We start from the raw sequence: 15,950 nt of genomic DNA on the forward strand, positions 1-15,950 counted from the left end.
AATGTTGCTTACTAGCTGAATCCTCCTGGCTTGCTCAGTCTGCTTTTTGTATGGCCGAGGACCACCAGCCTAGTGACAGTACCACCCACAGTGGACTGGGCCTCCATGGAAATAATTAATCAAGAAAATGTTCCACAGACATGCCCAAAGGCCAATCTGATGGAGGCAATTCCTTAGCAAGAATCCTTCTTCCCAGGCAACTTTAGTCTGTGTTGAATTGATAAAAATGAACCAGATACTATCCTGATCTAAATACAAGGCTGAGGAGGTGGCCCCGTGGGTATAGTGTCTGCTGTTTGGATGTGGAAGATGGCCACGTGGGTACAGTGTGTGCTGTGTCGATGTGGGGAGGTGGCCCCATGGGTATAGTGTGTGTTGTGTGGATTTGGGGAGTGGCCCCGTGGGTATAGTGCCTGCTGTATGATGTGGGGGCTTGATTCTGGACTCTCAGAACCTACAGGTGCAGTTGCAAACCTACAGTCCCTGTGCTCCTGGAGTGAGATGAGAGCCAGGGGCAGGACAGTCATCAGAAGCTTGTGGGCCAGCTAGCCTGCACACACAGGGGCAGAGAAGACACGCTTCCTCAAGGAAAGTGGACTGCAAAGATCAACACGGAGGTTGCCCTTTGACCTCACATGCCCACTGTGTCATGTACATACCAGTACATATATGCATACATGTACATGCATACACATACATGCACACCCCCACATACACACACAATGGAGGTTACAGGGGGAGAAAGAAAAAGGAGATGATCTCAAAAGAAGGTTTATACGATGTTTATTTGGCACAGAAGGAAGTTTTTGGAAACACTCATTTTGTTAAAGCCACCTAATATTTAATAATGGTCATAGAAACAGAACAAAGGAAGGCCTCTCTGATGAGACATCCTTGGTCATATAGATGTGGAGCGTGTGAGCACTGACTGATGGGCACATGCCATGGGTGTGAGCAGGGTGAGATTTGGCTCATCGATCCGTAAGCTGGTACATGCTTACACAGATGACAAGGCTCCATCATGGTTATTGTGACTTTCTTTAGCCTCAGCTTGGCCTCATACAGGCTGTGGTTTTGGTCAAGCTCGCTCCCCATGGCTGCATACTCGATCTTGCTGATATCAGTTACCTCCAGTGTGGTGTCAGGAGTACCCCGTTCTCTTTCCCACCTGATGGAATGGGCTTGATGAGGACAGTTGTCCATAGAGTCCAGAGGAGAAAGAACAAGATGATCTGGGAAGTACAAAACTGTCATTAGGAAAACAAGAGTGTGACTGGGCTGGGGTGGTGCACAACTTTAATCCCAGCTCTTGGGAGGCAGAGGCAGGCAGAGCTCTGTGAGTTCAAGGTCAGTCTGGTCTACAAGAGTTAGTTCCATTCCAGGATAACTAGGGCTGTTACACAGAGAAACCCTATCTCACACACACACACAAAAAAAGTCAACCCCCCCCCAAAAAAAAAGAAAAAGAAAAGAAGAAAGAAAGAAAATGAAAAAAGAAAATAAAAAGTGTGGCTTTGGGGTCCACAGAATTTGGGTTGAAAAGCTATGAAGCAAATTCTAATGAGTTATTTCAAAGGCTCCCAATTGTCCTTTTATAAAAGGAACACTGAAGTTTATAAAAGGAACACTGAAGTTGGTTTGCAGTGTTGCTTATGAAGAAGCTGGATTGCTGCTATTATATGGGGATGAGGAAGGTTTTGTGTGTGTGTGATTGCTTACATTGTTATGTTTAGAATGTAATTCTGATGACTTGAAGATGTCGCAGAGTGATAGAGCACAGATGGATTTAGACCTCTGCTGTAGATGTGGTTCACTCAGGAACGAGCCGGGTGATCTACGTGGGTACAAAGTCCCAGCTGAAGAAACAAACTGCGTTAGGAGGGATGGCCGTGAGACTCATCAGGGGACTTGTCAGGGGCAAGTGGACTTCTGTCTAGAGAAAGCTGTGGGTGTTTCAGGACAGCACATGACCGTTGGCTTTGAGAATGCTGCCCCTTTGGCAGTGAGTGCATCATTCTGGTCTAGCAACCCAGCAGGGGCTTCCCCTCAGCCTATGCAGGTGACTTCAGGACAAAGCATGCAGGAACAGGTCTTCAGATGTAAAAGAAGCCCCGTCCACCTGCTGTCAACTCAAATGACAGGAAAGAAGAAATCCCTGGGACTTTGACTTCACAGGTTATCCCAGCATCCCAACAAGCTCAAATCCTGAGGCATCACAGAACCATTCGAGGGGAAATTTTCCAACTGAGAGGAGAGAATGATTCCCATGCTCCAGCTGCCTTCGGGGTCCCAGAGCTCTGTGAGGGCTACAGCATGCTATGTCGCTGGGCTGAAAGAGGCATGGGGACAAGATGGCTCACTGATGAAGTTGGTGGACCTCTTCCACTTAGATGAATCTGCAAGTTTTACATTCTGGATGAGCTAGAGATGTAAGTCTCTGTAGTCGTCTTCTTGGCATAGAAGAGGTTCCACAGAGCCTCTGATTTGCATTCATTTAACTTTGAAAAACAATTTTTAAGGCTTCATTCACCTTCTCTGAGCCTGGGAACTGCTATATTTCAGAGGCAGCTGACCTGGTTTGTGGGAGGCAGTGTAATAGTTTGCCCCCGGCTGCCTCCGTTTGGAGGAACAGGCTTCACTTCTCCATTGCCACACAACTTCAGGAAGATGTTTTCCCTAACTCAACACTTCTGATTCTCCTACACCTCACTCCAGATAAGTTCATTCTCTTCTCCCCATTTCTTGTATGTCTTGACTCTGACAATAAAATAACTATTTTTTTTCAAATTGGAGTATTGATTTCTAAATGTTGCAATTCAACCCTGGCAGGAAGAGAACATTATTAATTCAAATATCAGTGTTCTTGGGTTTAACTCCAGCTCTTGGCTTTGATCAGGTTAAAAGTTTGGTCTTACCTCTTTGACTTTGCCTGTTTGTTTTCCCAAGAGAAATAAACCATAAAATATGTAATATTGGTCCCAGGGAGTCTTCCTTGGTCCTATCTCACATTTTCATTTCCCTAAAGGTGACAGAACTATTACTTAGCTTTTTTTCCCCAGTCATTTGAACATATGCACAGGGTGTTACATTAAATCATGTATTTCACAGTAGAAACCAGTGTCTCTGTCTCTAGCGTGCTGAAGGCACTTCAGCATACCGTTTGACATTTTGTTTTTGTAGTTGTAGATTTAGCAATTTCTTTACAATGTAACCTTCCTGCAGGTGCCACATTTTACTCCAGTTCCCTGTTGATGGATGGCTACATTGTCTCTATTTGTTTTGGTGTTGGGGTACTTTTTATTAACAACATCAACAGGCGCACAAAGACTTTCCTGACAAGCCTTTAGACACACAGAGAGTAGCATCTCCCAGAGGGAATCTAGGATGGGATGTCATACTGGCTAGTTTTATGGCAACTTGACACAAGTTGGAGTTGTTTTGGAAGAGGGAACCTCAAGTCAAGAAAATATTCCTATAGATTAGCTTGTGGACAAGCCTGTAGTGCATTTTCTCAATTAGTGATTGATGGGAGAGGCCCAGCCTATTGTGGGTGGTGCCATCCCTGGACTGGTGGTCCTGAGTTGTGAAAGAGAACAAGCCAAGTAAGCCACAAGGAGGAAGCCAATAAGCAGCGCCCCTCCATGGCCCCTGTATCAGCTCCTGCCATGCCTGAGTTTCTGTGCTGATGTCTCTGGATGATGGACCGTAATAGAACTGTAAGCTGGGATAAACCCTTTCCTCCCCAAGTTCTTTATGGTCATGTGCCTTATCACAGCAATAGTAACCAAAACTAAGACAAATACAGCCATGCCAGTGTTAAAATGGCCAACTCTGGCAAATCCCTTGGCCTTTCTTGACTCGAGGTTGCCCATCACTGATAGAAGGCTTCCCCATAGCATTTCCGGGTGCTCAGTTCTAAACGTGAGCTTCCATGTGTGTTTTCTTGTAGAGGAAGTAAAAATGAAGCATTCAAAATGTAATGCTTTTATTTTAAAGTTACAGGTTTACCAATGAGGTATGACTATAACTTCAATAAAACCAGCAGAATTAAATGGACCTTTTAACCACCCGGGTAGGGAGGGACATTTAGTGTAAGCAGGAAGAAAGGCCCAGGCTGGGGCTGCTTCCTTGCCTCAGTGTCCTATGGGAACTTGCAGTGGTGTGGAAGAAAGGGGAGGGGCGAAGGGCTCCTGGTTAGATCTTGCTTACGCCATTATGTAGTGGCCCCATTCACACCCTTGGCTCTCTCATCCGCGGAGAGGCACTAATGTGCAATTCCATCTGGATAGACATTCGTGGAAGTGGCTGTTTATGCTCACAAGGGCCAAGGGGCTGGCTAGGTAGAGAATCTTCCTAATGAGGGCGTGCTCTTTCCAGTCTATTCTGTTAGGTGCCGTGTGCAGGCTCCTCGTGGTCACACAGTGCTGGGACAGATTGTATAGGAGGCCCTGGGACTGCTTCCTAGGGCCTGTGTCCCCAGACTTCAGGAGCAAACACCACTCAAGGTTGTGTTTCCCCTATTCGGGAGGGATAATGGAGACATGAGGACAGTCAAACTCACCTTGCAGTCATGGGCACTGTGGCTTCCATGTACGAGCCTCCCCAGAAGGTGCAGTCTGTTCTGAAGTCATGCTGATCACTTTCCCCCAGATTTATGATATTTGATGCTAGTTTTTATCCAAGGGGGATCTACTACTATTCCACCTTCTGAGTAGGGCAACAGCCCCTGGATCTGTTGTATTTGTTGAGCTGTAATCAACCGGCTTTGGCTTGGGTGAATTCTCAACAGAGTAAAATATGTCAGCTGAATTTAAAAACGATCCACCTATAAGGCTGGTTCAGCTGGCTTCTTGGAGAGCGTAGAATGGATTCATGTTTTTCTCCATTTGCACAGAAAGAAGATAGCTACTTAAGAAAATGCTAGACCACTCCATGCCTGAGATCAAAGCATTTTGTTTGGTAATACCCTCACCTGTATTATGTAGCATGGAATCAATGGAGACCTGTTCAATGTTCTTTTTACATAGTCACCGCGTCCCCGGGAGGTAATGGTGTCTGCTGGGAGAAGGCGCTGGCTCTGTAGCTTTGAAGACTGGCCTCCTTTCCTAACTACCCTTCTGTAACCCTGTGCAATAGGACAGGCATTTGCCTTCCTGGGCCTAGGGATCCGTGTGTCTATGCTAGAGCTTATGGGTTTTTTTATACCTGCAGTGTGAGGGATCTACAAGATTGATCCAGCCCTATAATACAGAGCACGATGAGGGTGGATGCACGATTACTGTTTCATTCCTGAGCCTCAGATGTGGAAGGATCTGAAGGCCTGAGAATGAGCTAGAAGGTCTGTCAATCACCTAGCCGTGTACTTACTGTAGGTGTGTCCCTTACTGTAGTTTGCTCCCTAGACTGAAACCGGGTAAATATGACCAGCCAGAGGGTGCCTCGAAGGTGCCCCAAAGAAGCTCTCATGGCCAGGGAGCTCAGGTCAGGGGTCATCAGTCTTTCCAGGGTGATGTTTGGTAGAGGATCCCAGAAGTACCTGGTGCCTTCCTAAAGATGACCACACATTGGAGGAGAGCTGCACTGGAAGCACATGGTGGGGAGGAGTCGTTTCTGACTATGATCACATGATCAGTCAGAGTTATAGAGTCCACCGGGTTGTGGGGGGGGGGGGGGGGACGGGACTCTGGGCTGCTATGAACAAGCACAGCAGAATGAGCCAGCTACTCACACGCAACTGACATCATCAGAGTGAACCACACACACGCAATTGACATCATCAGAGTGAGCCACACACACGCAATTGACATTATCAGAGTGAGCCACTCACAAGCAACTGACAGCAGCAGCTGACATTTATTCCTCATGCTTCTAGAAGCCACAGCCTGAGCTCAAGGTGTCTGCATGGTGGGTTCTGGCAAGGGTCTCTGTTCAGTTAACAATGTCCATGAGGCCCTTTGTAGCTTCTAGAGGTGATTTAATGCACACACGCGTACATGCTGTTGGTACTGAGCCCAAGCCTCCCAGTAGGGCCTGCTTGAGCTGGTGAATGCCAGTGACAGAACTGACTTTCCCAGCTATCTGGGCAGCAGAGGGCTGAGCAGTTCCTGGCCAAGGGTAGCTGTTTATCAGGGTCAAGAACTGTGTGGATGGCCTCAGTAGCTCCTGCTCTTCACTTCAGATTAGGTGGAAAAGGTCAAAAGAAACCTTTGCCGAGGCAGGAAGGCTCCAATTAGGTGGGAAAGGTCGCATTTCTGTTGCTGTTATAGAATACACTGACAAAAACCAGCTCAGGGATGAGCGAGTCTATTTTTTGCTTACAGCTCCAGCTTACATAGGCCATCATTTTGGGGAAGTCAAGGCAGGAACTTGAAACAGCTGGTCACATCACAGTCCTATTGAAGAGCACAGAGGAATGCATGCATCCATGCTGAGTGCCAGGTTAGCTTTCTCTACTCTAACACAGTCGAGGGCCCCGAGCCAGCCAGGGAGTAGTGCTGCCCACTGCCAGGCTGGGTCTTCCTGTATCAGGTAAGGCAATGAAGGCAATTACACACACACACACACACACACACACACACACACAAATTGGATCTGGACCCTCTCCCATTGAGACTCCCTTTCAGGTGATTCTGGGTGGCACCAAACTGCCCATTTAAAGGAACTGTGTATTTGTCTGTGCTGGCTCTGGAGACAGCCCAACCCTAAGTTAGCATTTTCTACTGCTTCTCACTGCATTCTTCCCCAGCCACATCCACCTCCAGCCTCCCTAATGCTCAGACTCGGTGACTAATGTGATTGCCACCTCCTCTTGCAGGGAATGTTCCATTTTCCTGCAGACACCTACTTTTTAGGTGTGTAACCAAATTCATGAAAGATGTATTTCATTATTATTATTTTTTAATTGACTCCACTTGCTTCATTCACCAAAGGGTAATGTGAAGCCATGTATAAGTATCTGGTTTTTTGAAAAATGACCCCCCCCCCATAGGCTCTTGGAAGTGGGCTTAGGAGGACAGCCTTGTTCGTGCTAGCCTCACAGTGACAGGATGTTCCTTCAAGATCTGTCTGTGTGACAATGCTCACAGGTCTATAATTAACCCAGTAATACCAAGTACACAGTCTTTTAAAGGTCTGGCTTGACGCTCAGTGAAAACTGTGGAGCTGGAGAAGAATAGAAGCCTGCACCTCCATCAGGGACTGCTCTGAGGGCTTGATGCTAGTAAGTGCTTAGCATTGGGAACAAAATGTTCTGGGTGCTTCCTGGCAGGAGCAAGTCCTTTGAATGATCGGCGTTGTCAATTAATGAAAGCAAATGGATCTTCTGCCTTCAGCCAAGGGGCAGCTGAGCCAGACCCTGCTATCGAGATGTTCAGACAGACATCCAGAATCTAATGCCTCAGTGCACAGTCACCTTCCTCCATGTGAGGTAGGAGGCTGGTCACATCCATAGGGCAAGTAATCAGGAGAATTGCCTTCATAGACCCCAGAGGTCCAGATAGCTACACAGTGCCACCTGTATGAACAAAGTGAGGTGTGCATTTTGTGTGGAGGGGAATACTTCCCTTGCACATGCGTATGTACACACACGTGCACTCCACACACACATGCACATACACACATGCACATACATATCTGTGCACACATACACATACACACATGCACATACATATGTGCGCACACACATGCACATACACACATGCACATACATATGTGCGCACACACATGCACATACACACATGCACATACACACATGCACATACATATGTGTGCACACATGCACATACACACATGCACATACATATGTGTGCACACACATACACATACACACATGCACACATGCACATACATATGTGTGCACACACATACACATACACACATACACACATGCACATACATATGTGTGCACACATACACACATACACATACATATGTGCGCACACACATGCACATATACACATGCACATACATATGTGTGCACACATACACACATACACACTTGCACATACATATGTGTGCACACACATACACATACACACATACACATACATATGTGCGCGCACACATGCACATACACACATGCACATACATATGTGTGCACACATACACATACACACATGCACATACATATGTGTGCACACAAATGCACATACACACTTACACACATACACATACATATGTGTGCGCACACACACATACACACATTCACATACATATGTGTGCACACACATGCACACACAAGCATATACATACATATTCATAGTTTTATTTTTAAAATAGGTACACATTTGGTGCTTATACAGATACCAAGATATTGAAACAATCAGAGTTTTATTTAAAGACATCACCGATATTCTACTTGGTTATGTAGTGATATTCTTAGCCAGTCACAGGACTTTTAGCATGGTGGTCACATTCAGAGGGTAGCAGAAAGGTGCCGTTCCCCCCAATTTTTTTTAACCATTAAAAGAATTCCTTGTGAGAAATGTGAGCATGGGCTGGCGTGATTCCATCCTGCCTGCCTGTTCAGAGGAGCAGCAGGCCGTACCCTTTGTCCGACTTCTCTGCCACCGAAGAACGCGCCTCCACCTCATGGAAGACTCGATGGACGTGGACATGAGCCCTCTAAGTCCTCAGAACAACTTTTACGGTTGTGAACTAAAAGCCGACAAAGATGATCACTTTAAGGTGGATAATGATGAGAATGAGCACCAGTTATCACTAAAATGGTTAGTTTAGGTGCTGGGGCAAAAGACGAATTACACATCGTAGAGGCAGAAGCAGTGAACTATCAAGGCAGTCCAATTAAAGTAACACTGGCAACTTTGAAAATGTCTTTACAGCCAACAGTTTCTCTTGGGGGATTTGAAATAACACCTCCTATGGTCTTAAGATTGAAGTGTGGCTCAGGGACTGTGCACATTAGTAGACAGCATCTAGTAGCTGTAGAGGAAGATGCAGAGTCAGAAGATGAAGATGAGGAGGATGTAAAGCTGTTGAGTATGTCTGGAAAGTGATCTGCTCCTGGAGGTGGCAACAAGGTTCCAGAGAAAAAAGTAAAACTTGATGAGGATGATGATGTCACATTATGGGCAAACCTTTGTCATTCTGTTCTCAGAGCAGAGCCCAGATTTCTCCACACTAAATGGTTTCATTTTATGTGTAGTTTGTGAAGCAGGAGAGATGTCTCAGTGATCAAGAGCACTGCCTGCTCTTCCAAAGGTCCTGAGTTCAACTCCCAGCAACCACATGGTGGCTCACAACCAGCTGTAATGAGATCCTGTGCCCTCTTGAGGAAGAGACCTGGTTAGTCATCCTCATCAACTTAGACCATGAAACCCAATATGGACAAGCTCAACAGAACCACCATATATGGGCTTCTGCATTGCCAGGGCATAACTTTCATTCATTCATTGTGAAGCAGGGGTGAATGTGGGTGAGTGAGCCTCAGCTCCAGCCCTGCCGTGCATGTGGCATCTCCTCTGCAGACACAACAGCTGGACTTGGGTGTGTACAAGGTCTCTAGGGATGTTTGGCTTCTGTGGTGGTTAGTTTTAAGGGTCATGTTAACACAACCTAGAACTATCTGGGAAGAAAGGTTTGATGAAGAATTATTTATATCAGGTTGACTTATGGGTGTGTCTATGAGTTATTGCCTTTATGGTTAATTGATATAGAGAAACCTAACCCATTGTGGGCAGCACCATTCCCTAGGCAAGATGTCCCAAACTGCGTATGCCGTAGGAAACTGAGCTGAGCAGAAGCAAGCAAGGATGTGACAATGTGATGAATGACAGGATGTTACCAACTTCTTGAGTTCCTGCCTTGACTTCCTCGATAATAATTGGAGCATAATTTGGAATTATAAACCAAGTGTCCTCTTTCTCCCCCATATAGCTTCTTGTCAGGGTGTTTTTATCATAGTAACAAAAATGATCAGCTTTCAAGAGTAACTGGGTATGGCAGGCAGCAATTATAAAACAATAGATTTGAGCTTAGCCCAAGTATGAGGTTTTCATAGATCAAGCAGATAGCCGTGTGGAATCTGGGCACTGGGTGGGGCCAGGGCTACCACTGGCATTGCTTCTGAACTCGAGTCTGTGGAGTTCTGTGAGAGGAAGGCTGTTGAGAGGGATGCTGTATTTTATGAAGTGTTTCTTTATAGGGCTCCGCCAGTGCTGTCTGGCTGCGGTGTCTGAGGTGTGTTTCGCTTCCCGAATCTTCTCTAAATAGCATTGAAGACTGACTACCAAGTGGGCCAGAATGACACAATCAAAACAGCATTCGCTGTAGACACAAAGGACTGTTGAAGAAAAATAGCTGAATTACTGCAATGTGAAGAAAAGTCACAAAGCTAATCAGCTTGCAGCTTCAGTCTCTCCAAGGCAGCGCTAACGAGGGCTCACTCCTTCAGAGGATTCTGTTGTCCTCAGTAGGAACGGCAGGAGAGTAAGCAACCCCAAAACCACGCTCTCTCTTTCTAGTCTAAACAGCCACGAATTTCCAAATGCTGTTTGATTTTTTTTTTTGTAGATTTCATGTGATAGCATTGATGTGCTCTGTTGAGGACATGTGTTGCCCTCCTATGCTTTGGATAGAAGGTGTGGCTAGAGCAGAGACTTGGGAGTCATCTTCTTAGGGTACTCTCTGAGGTCCCATGGGAACAGATTAGCCTGGTCCCTGACCACAAGGAAAATCCAGGCCCTCCAGTGGGCTCTTATCCTACTCTGAAGGGTAGAGTTGCTTCCCTGGATCCCAGGCTGCAGCCCCAACGAACTGCTCTTAGAGACTTCTGTCAGCTGTCTTAGCTCTTAGTGAGAGAGGACTCCGGAGCACACAATGGATTAAGAGTGATTTACATCTTGCTAGCTCAGGCACCAAAGGTAATACACTGTAACTGTTGGATGGAGAGGCCCATTATGTGTTAGGACAGTTGTCCTAGTGGCTGTTCTGGTTGACATTGAACTGAGATGCCCTAGAAAGGACTGAGGGACTCCTTGTGTCTCCAGGGACATTCAGGTGCTCTTGGGTATAGGACAGTCAGAAAAAGATGTCAACTGTCTTGTTAATGGTTCTGCAGGAACTTATCTGTGGAATTTTCTCAGTTGACTGGCAAGATGCTTATCAGTTAAGAGCACTAACTGCTCTTGCAGAGAACCTAAATTCAGCTTTTAACACCCACAGTGGGAGGCTCATAACCATTTCTAAGTCCAGTAATTCTGCTCTGCAAGCACTTGCGTGTGTGTGTGTGTGTGTGTGTGTGTGTGTGTGTGTGTGTGGTGCATGTCAACAATGCAGACACACACACATAAATTAGTAGCCTTAAAAGCATTTGCCAAAACAAGAGTATTCCCACTGGATGCTGTGTGTTTATGACTGGAATTTTTACTTTTTCTCTTGGTTTCATTTTTCTTGATTCTGTAGCTTCTTACATGTATCTAATTCATCGAATATGCTAAATGGAGAAAATTACCATGTATCTTAGTTAAGGTTTCTATCGCTGCAAAGAGGTGTCATGACCACAACAACTTTTATAAAAGAAAACATTTCATTGGGGCTGGCTTACAGTTCAGAGGTTTAGTCTGTTAACTTCATGGCAAAAAGCAAGGCATCTGGGAGTATGCCAGCATGCAGGCAGACATGTTGCTGGAACCAAGAGTCGTACATCTTTATCCAAAGGCAGCAGGAAGTGAACTGAGACACTGGGCATGGCTTGAGCGTATATGAGACCTCAGGCCTGCCTCCACAGTGACACACTTCCTCCAACAAGACCACACCTCCTCCATTAAAGCCACACCTTCTAATAGTGCCACTCCCTATGGGCTTATGTGGGCAAGTCACATTCAAACCATCACAAACTGGTACCATAACTGTCCAGATAGTAGGGGCAGAAATCGGAGAGCTGTGGGTTAAGCAGGCAGATGATGGGTCTTCCATCTCTTAACTCTAGTACTGTTCCTTTAAGATCTCATTATACTATTGTAATTAATGTGGCTTAGTATGTAAACTAAATTTGCCCTAGGATTCACACGGTCTCTTACCACAGCTTAGCAAACCCCTGTCCCTGTCCCCTATCCTGTCCCGTAATTCATTCTTGGGGGCCTCGATTTATATGCCATTTGCTGGAGGAAGCCATTCTAATGCTTTGGACTAGATCAGGCTGATCTCCTATGATATTCCATTGTGATAAGTGTTGTGGACCTACTAAGTCACGCTTTAAAGACCTTCACTGTTTGCCACATCAACTGTTCCCACGCCCTGCGATGAGGGTGAACTTTCAGATAAGCATGACTTCATTCCTAACCAAAGATGAGAGCCAGAGATGAGAGAGCCTCTGAAGTTTTGAGACATGATAACCCGGAGAGAGAAGAGATCCTCAAGAGATGTGGTGGACGGAGGCCTCCATCTGTCTCAGTGTAGCGCTGCGGGAGTGAAGTCTTTTTTGGGAGTGATGGGATGGTCTGGACTTGTTCCCAACGTCTTCTCCTTAATGATTTGCTAGTTTACTTACTACCTAAAGTTCTGTGTCATACAAGCATCTAAAAGCCCCCTGGGGACATCATTCCACTGTCGTCTGCTTAATTGAATCTCAACCAGGACGTTCCCAGGGGTTCATTCATTGTGAGAGGACCCTTCTAGCAGCTGCCTGGATCTGCAGTGAGTACCCGGGAAAGGGAGGCTGTTCAGGGACATTGGCGCGTTAGCAGCGGTGGTGCTCTACAGGAGGACATTTGGAAAATATGATTTGACCTTTTCTCTGTTGAACAGGAGGAGGGACCTGCTTTTAACCCAGCTAGTTACTAGTCAATCAGGACTAGGCTGTTGAAGTCTGACTTTTGAGCCAGTGATGAGCTCTCTCAAGACAATGGAATCTTCTCTTTTCAAGTATGTAATGTCCTGTTGTATAGGAGAGTTTGTGTGGTGTGATTGGGGAGTTGCAAGTATCAAAGGTAATGGGCGGGAGGCCTTCCCCGTGCAGTGCCGCAGGGTGTGATCTCTGGTTCACAAAGTGCCCTGGACAGGAGAGTAATGTCTCTGAAGAACTTGTTCTCTGGCTTCCTTGAGAGCTGCTGGTTCAGAGGCCATAGGAGAGTAGGGAGTGACCTGTGAGAATTGTCCCCCTGGGCCTCCTGATGCTCACTGAGATTTGAGAGCTGCTGATTAAATGGAGTGAAGACAGAACTCTTGCTATCAGCTGTGCCGCGCTGACAACTGGGACCTGAGCTATGGTGCGGGACTTTCCTGGGCCTGTATGGTAGGGGGGCAACACCTTACAGAGAAGCTCCTGTAGGTGAATGACTTACATACTCAGCCAAGAAGTCAGCTTGGGGACTTGTGGTGTCTGCTCCTTAGGGATTGGTCATTGTTGCTACTGGTTTCTTTTTTTTGTTTTGTTTTTCGAGACAGGGTTTCTCTGTAGCTTTTGGTGCCTGTCCCAGAACTAGCTCTTGTAGACCAGGCTGGCCTCAAACTCCCAGAGATCCACCTGTCTGTGCCTCCCGAGTGCTGGGATTAAAGGCGTGTGCCACCACCGCCCGGCTACTGGTTTCTTCTACGCTCTGTAAACTACACTGTTTCTCCCGTTGTCTCTTAATGCAGCCCCTTCTGGAAGGTCACATGTATTCCTCATATCCTCCAAGTTCACGTGTGTTCTTTATGTCCTCCCAAGGTCACATGTGTTCTTTATGTTTTCCCGAGGTCACATGTGTTTTTCACGTTCTCCTGAGGATCTCTTGGAAAGATCCCTGCTTGACATACTGCAATCAGAGTGAGCTGGTGTTGCTAGAATAGCTTCTATGGTTGGTCCTGAAGACCGCAGGGGGGCCGGTGCTGTGAGGGAGTGCGGTCCCTATGTACCAACCCTGGCAATAACATGAGTGCGATTGGCAAATGGAGGTTAATAAGGATCATAGCTGTAGATACAAAGCACTCCATAACCACTGGAGCTAGGGTTTCCTTCCTCTGTCATGCACATCTTGACTGGCAGGTACAGCAAGTCTTACAAACGGTTATTAAAAAAGCAAATCAAGCTGGCATTCTATCCGCTGTTTTAAAAAGTACAATTTCAGTGTTAACTATGAAAACTGGGAGTGTTGAGCATGTCACACATTATTTGATTCTGTCATCTGTCTCTGTGATCTAGGCTCTTCCTGTGTCTGCCTTCCAGAAAAGGGAGCAGAGACTCAACCAACTCAAGCAGTAAATATTTTAGACTTGGAAGTCCCTTGTAGTCTGTTGCAATAACTGACTTTTGCCTTAGAGGCAAGTGCAGCCCTGGTCATATGCAAATGAGAGGGCGTGGCTACTTTGTAGGCGACTTCCCATGTGCAAACTGAGCTTGAGCTTTCTAAGGTTTTTAGGTTATGCAATAATTTTAATTTTTTGAAATATTTTTAAATGCAAAGAAATATACTTAGCTAATGGGTTACACAAGGCAGGCAGGAGGCCAAATCTGGCCCTAGGACATAGGTTGTTGACCCCTGGTTTAGGGTGATTTGGAGGCCAGGGTCTCCACAGCCTGTATTGTTCTGCACATCATGGGGGCCGACAATGACACAGGGATGGGGGCATGGGATAGGGGTGATGACTGCTTGCTCATCTCATCCAGGGGCAGCAATGACATAGGGATGGGGTGACAACTGTCCACTTGCTCATCTCTAACAACGCCCTGCCGAGAGCAGCACCTGCCTTAATGGAAGAGTTTGTCAAGTTTTTCAGGAAAGCCCGGTTTTATTTCCACTGAGCTCTTTTCTCTTTAGTCTGATGTTAATTATAATTTGGTTGGTGCATTTTGGTTTTTGAAGTGATAGCTAAGAAATGCCAGGTCTTTGTTTTTAAGTTTAAAAAAAAAAAAAGTCATGTAAAAGATAGGAAGAAATCAGGAAAGGGCTCCTATTTTCTGACTTCTACTATCCTGTAGTCATCTTCCTGGGTCCCGGATCCACAGGCTCCCATGATTCTGTAGTCATCTTCCTGGGCCCAAGGCCCACAGGCTCCCACAATCCTGTAGTCGTCTTCCTGGGACCCAGATCCTCAGGCTCCCATGATTCTGTAGTCATCTTCCCGGGCCCAGGGCCCACAGGTTCCCATGGTTCTGTAATCATCTTCCTGGGCTCAGGATCCACAGACTCCCGCAATTCTATAGTCATCTTCCCGGGCCCCAGATTCAGAGACTCCCACGATTCTGTAGTCATCTTCCTGGGCCCAGGACCCATAGGCTCTCTGAACACACTCTCTGGGAGTTGCGATGAGAAGGCAGTAGTTACATTCATTTTAATTCATACTTGCGTTTTCAAGTCATACATCTTAGAGAACCCTCCACATATGTTATTTCAATATATATTATTCTGTGAGATCTATGCCTGAAATATGCTTATTTATTTATCCATTTCCCATTGTTGCATCTGAGTTCTTTCCTGATTTTGGTTGTTATTAAAAAACAGTCGCTAGACTGTCCTGAGATTAAGGCTGTCATACTTCTGTAGGCTACGCCCCTAGCCGCGGAGCCACAGCATCAAAGGAAATGTTCAGCTGCGCTAGCTCGCTCTCATCTTTTTCATTATTTACATGTTTTTTTCTTACATATTTACATTACCTTCCCAGCAAGTTATTTGCCTGAATGGAGAAGCTCTACAAAGAACAGCATTCCGGTGGGGAGATGGATGGGTTCCTGTCTCCTGTATGACTTCCTTTGCTCTATTGTTTCTTGTCCTCAGTTCGTGTTCCTCTTTTCAGGTGCTCCCGTACAGTCGTCACCGGAGCACGCTGGGGTCTGAGGCTCCAGATTTCATCATGATCTTTGACATCTATTTAAAGAACAACCACCTTTTCTAAAGGCAGAAAGAAAGAAAATGTGTGGTAGGCTTGCCTGGCGAGGATTCTCTGGTCCTGGAGCAGCAGTGGCTTTTGAAAACGGTGGTTAATCCCTCTGAGTACTTCGCAGAGCCTGCAAG

The 15,950-nt window shown here is 46.1% G+C and overlaps 1 protein-coding gene and 1 pseudogene across 2 annotated transcripts in view; both read left to right on the forward strand.

Annotated features, from left to right (window-relative positions):
- Spock1 (SPARC (osteonectin), cwcv and kazal like domains proteoglycan 1) overlaps nucleotides 1-15,950 on the forward strand; it is a 458,837-nt gene that overhangs the window by 204,762 nt on the left and 238,125 nt on the right. The window lies entirely within an intron of this gene.
- Nucleotides 8,590-15,831, forward strand: LOC121453537 (annotated as a pseudogene).

This window comes from Microtus oregoni, unplaced genomic scaffold (genome assembly GCF_018167655.1).
Source record: "Microtus oregoni isolate MIOR12 unplaced genomic scaffold, Mior012 000011F_ref0000422, whole genome shotgun sequence".
NCBI lineage: Eukaryota > Metazoa > Chordata > Mammalia > Rodentia > Cricetidae > Microtus > Microtus oregoni.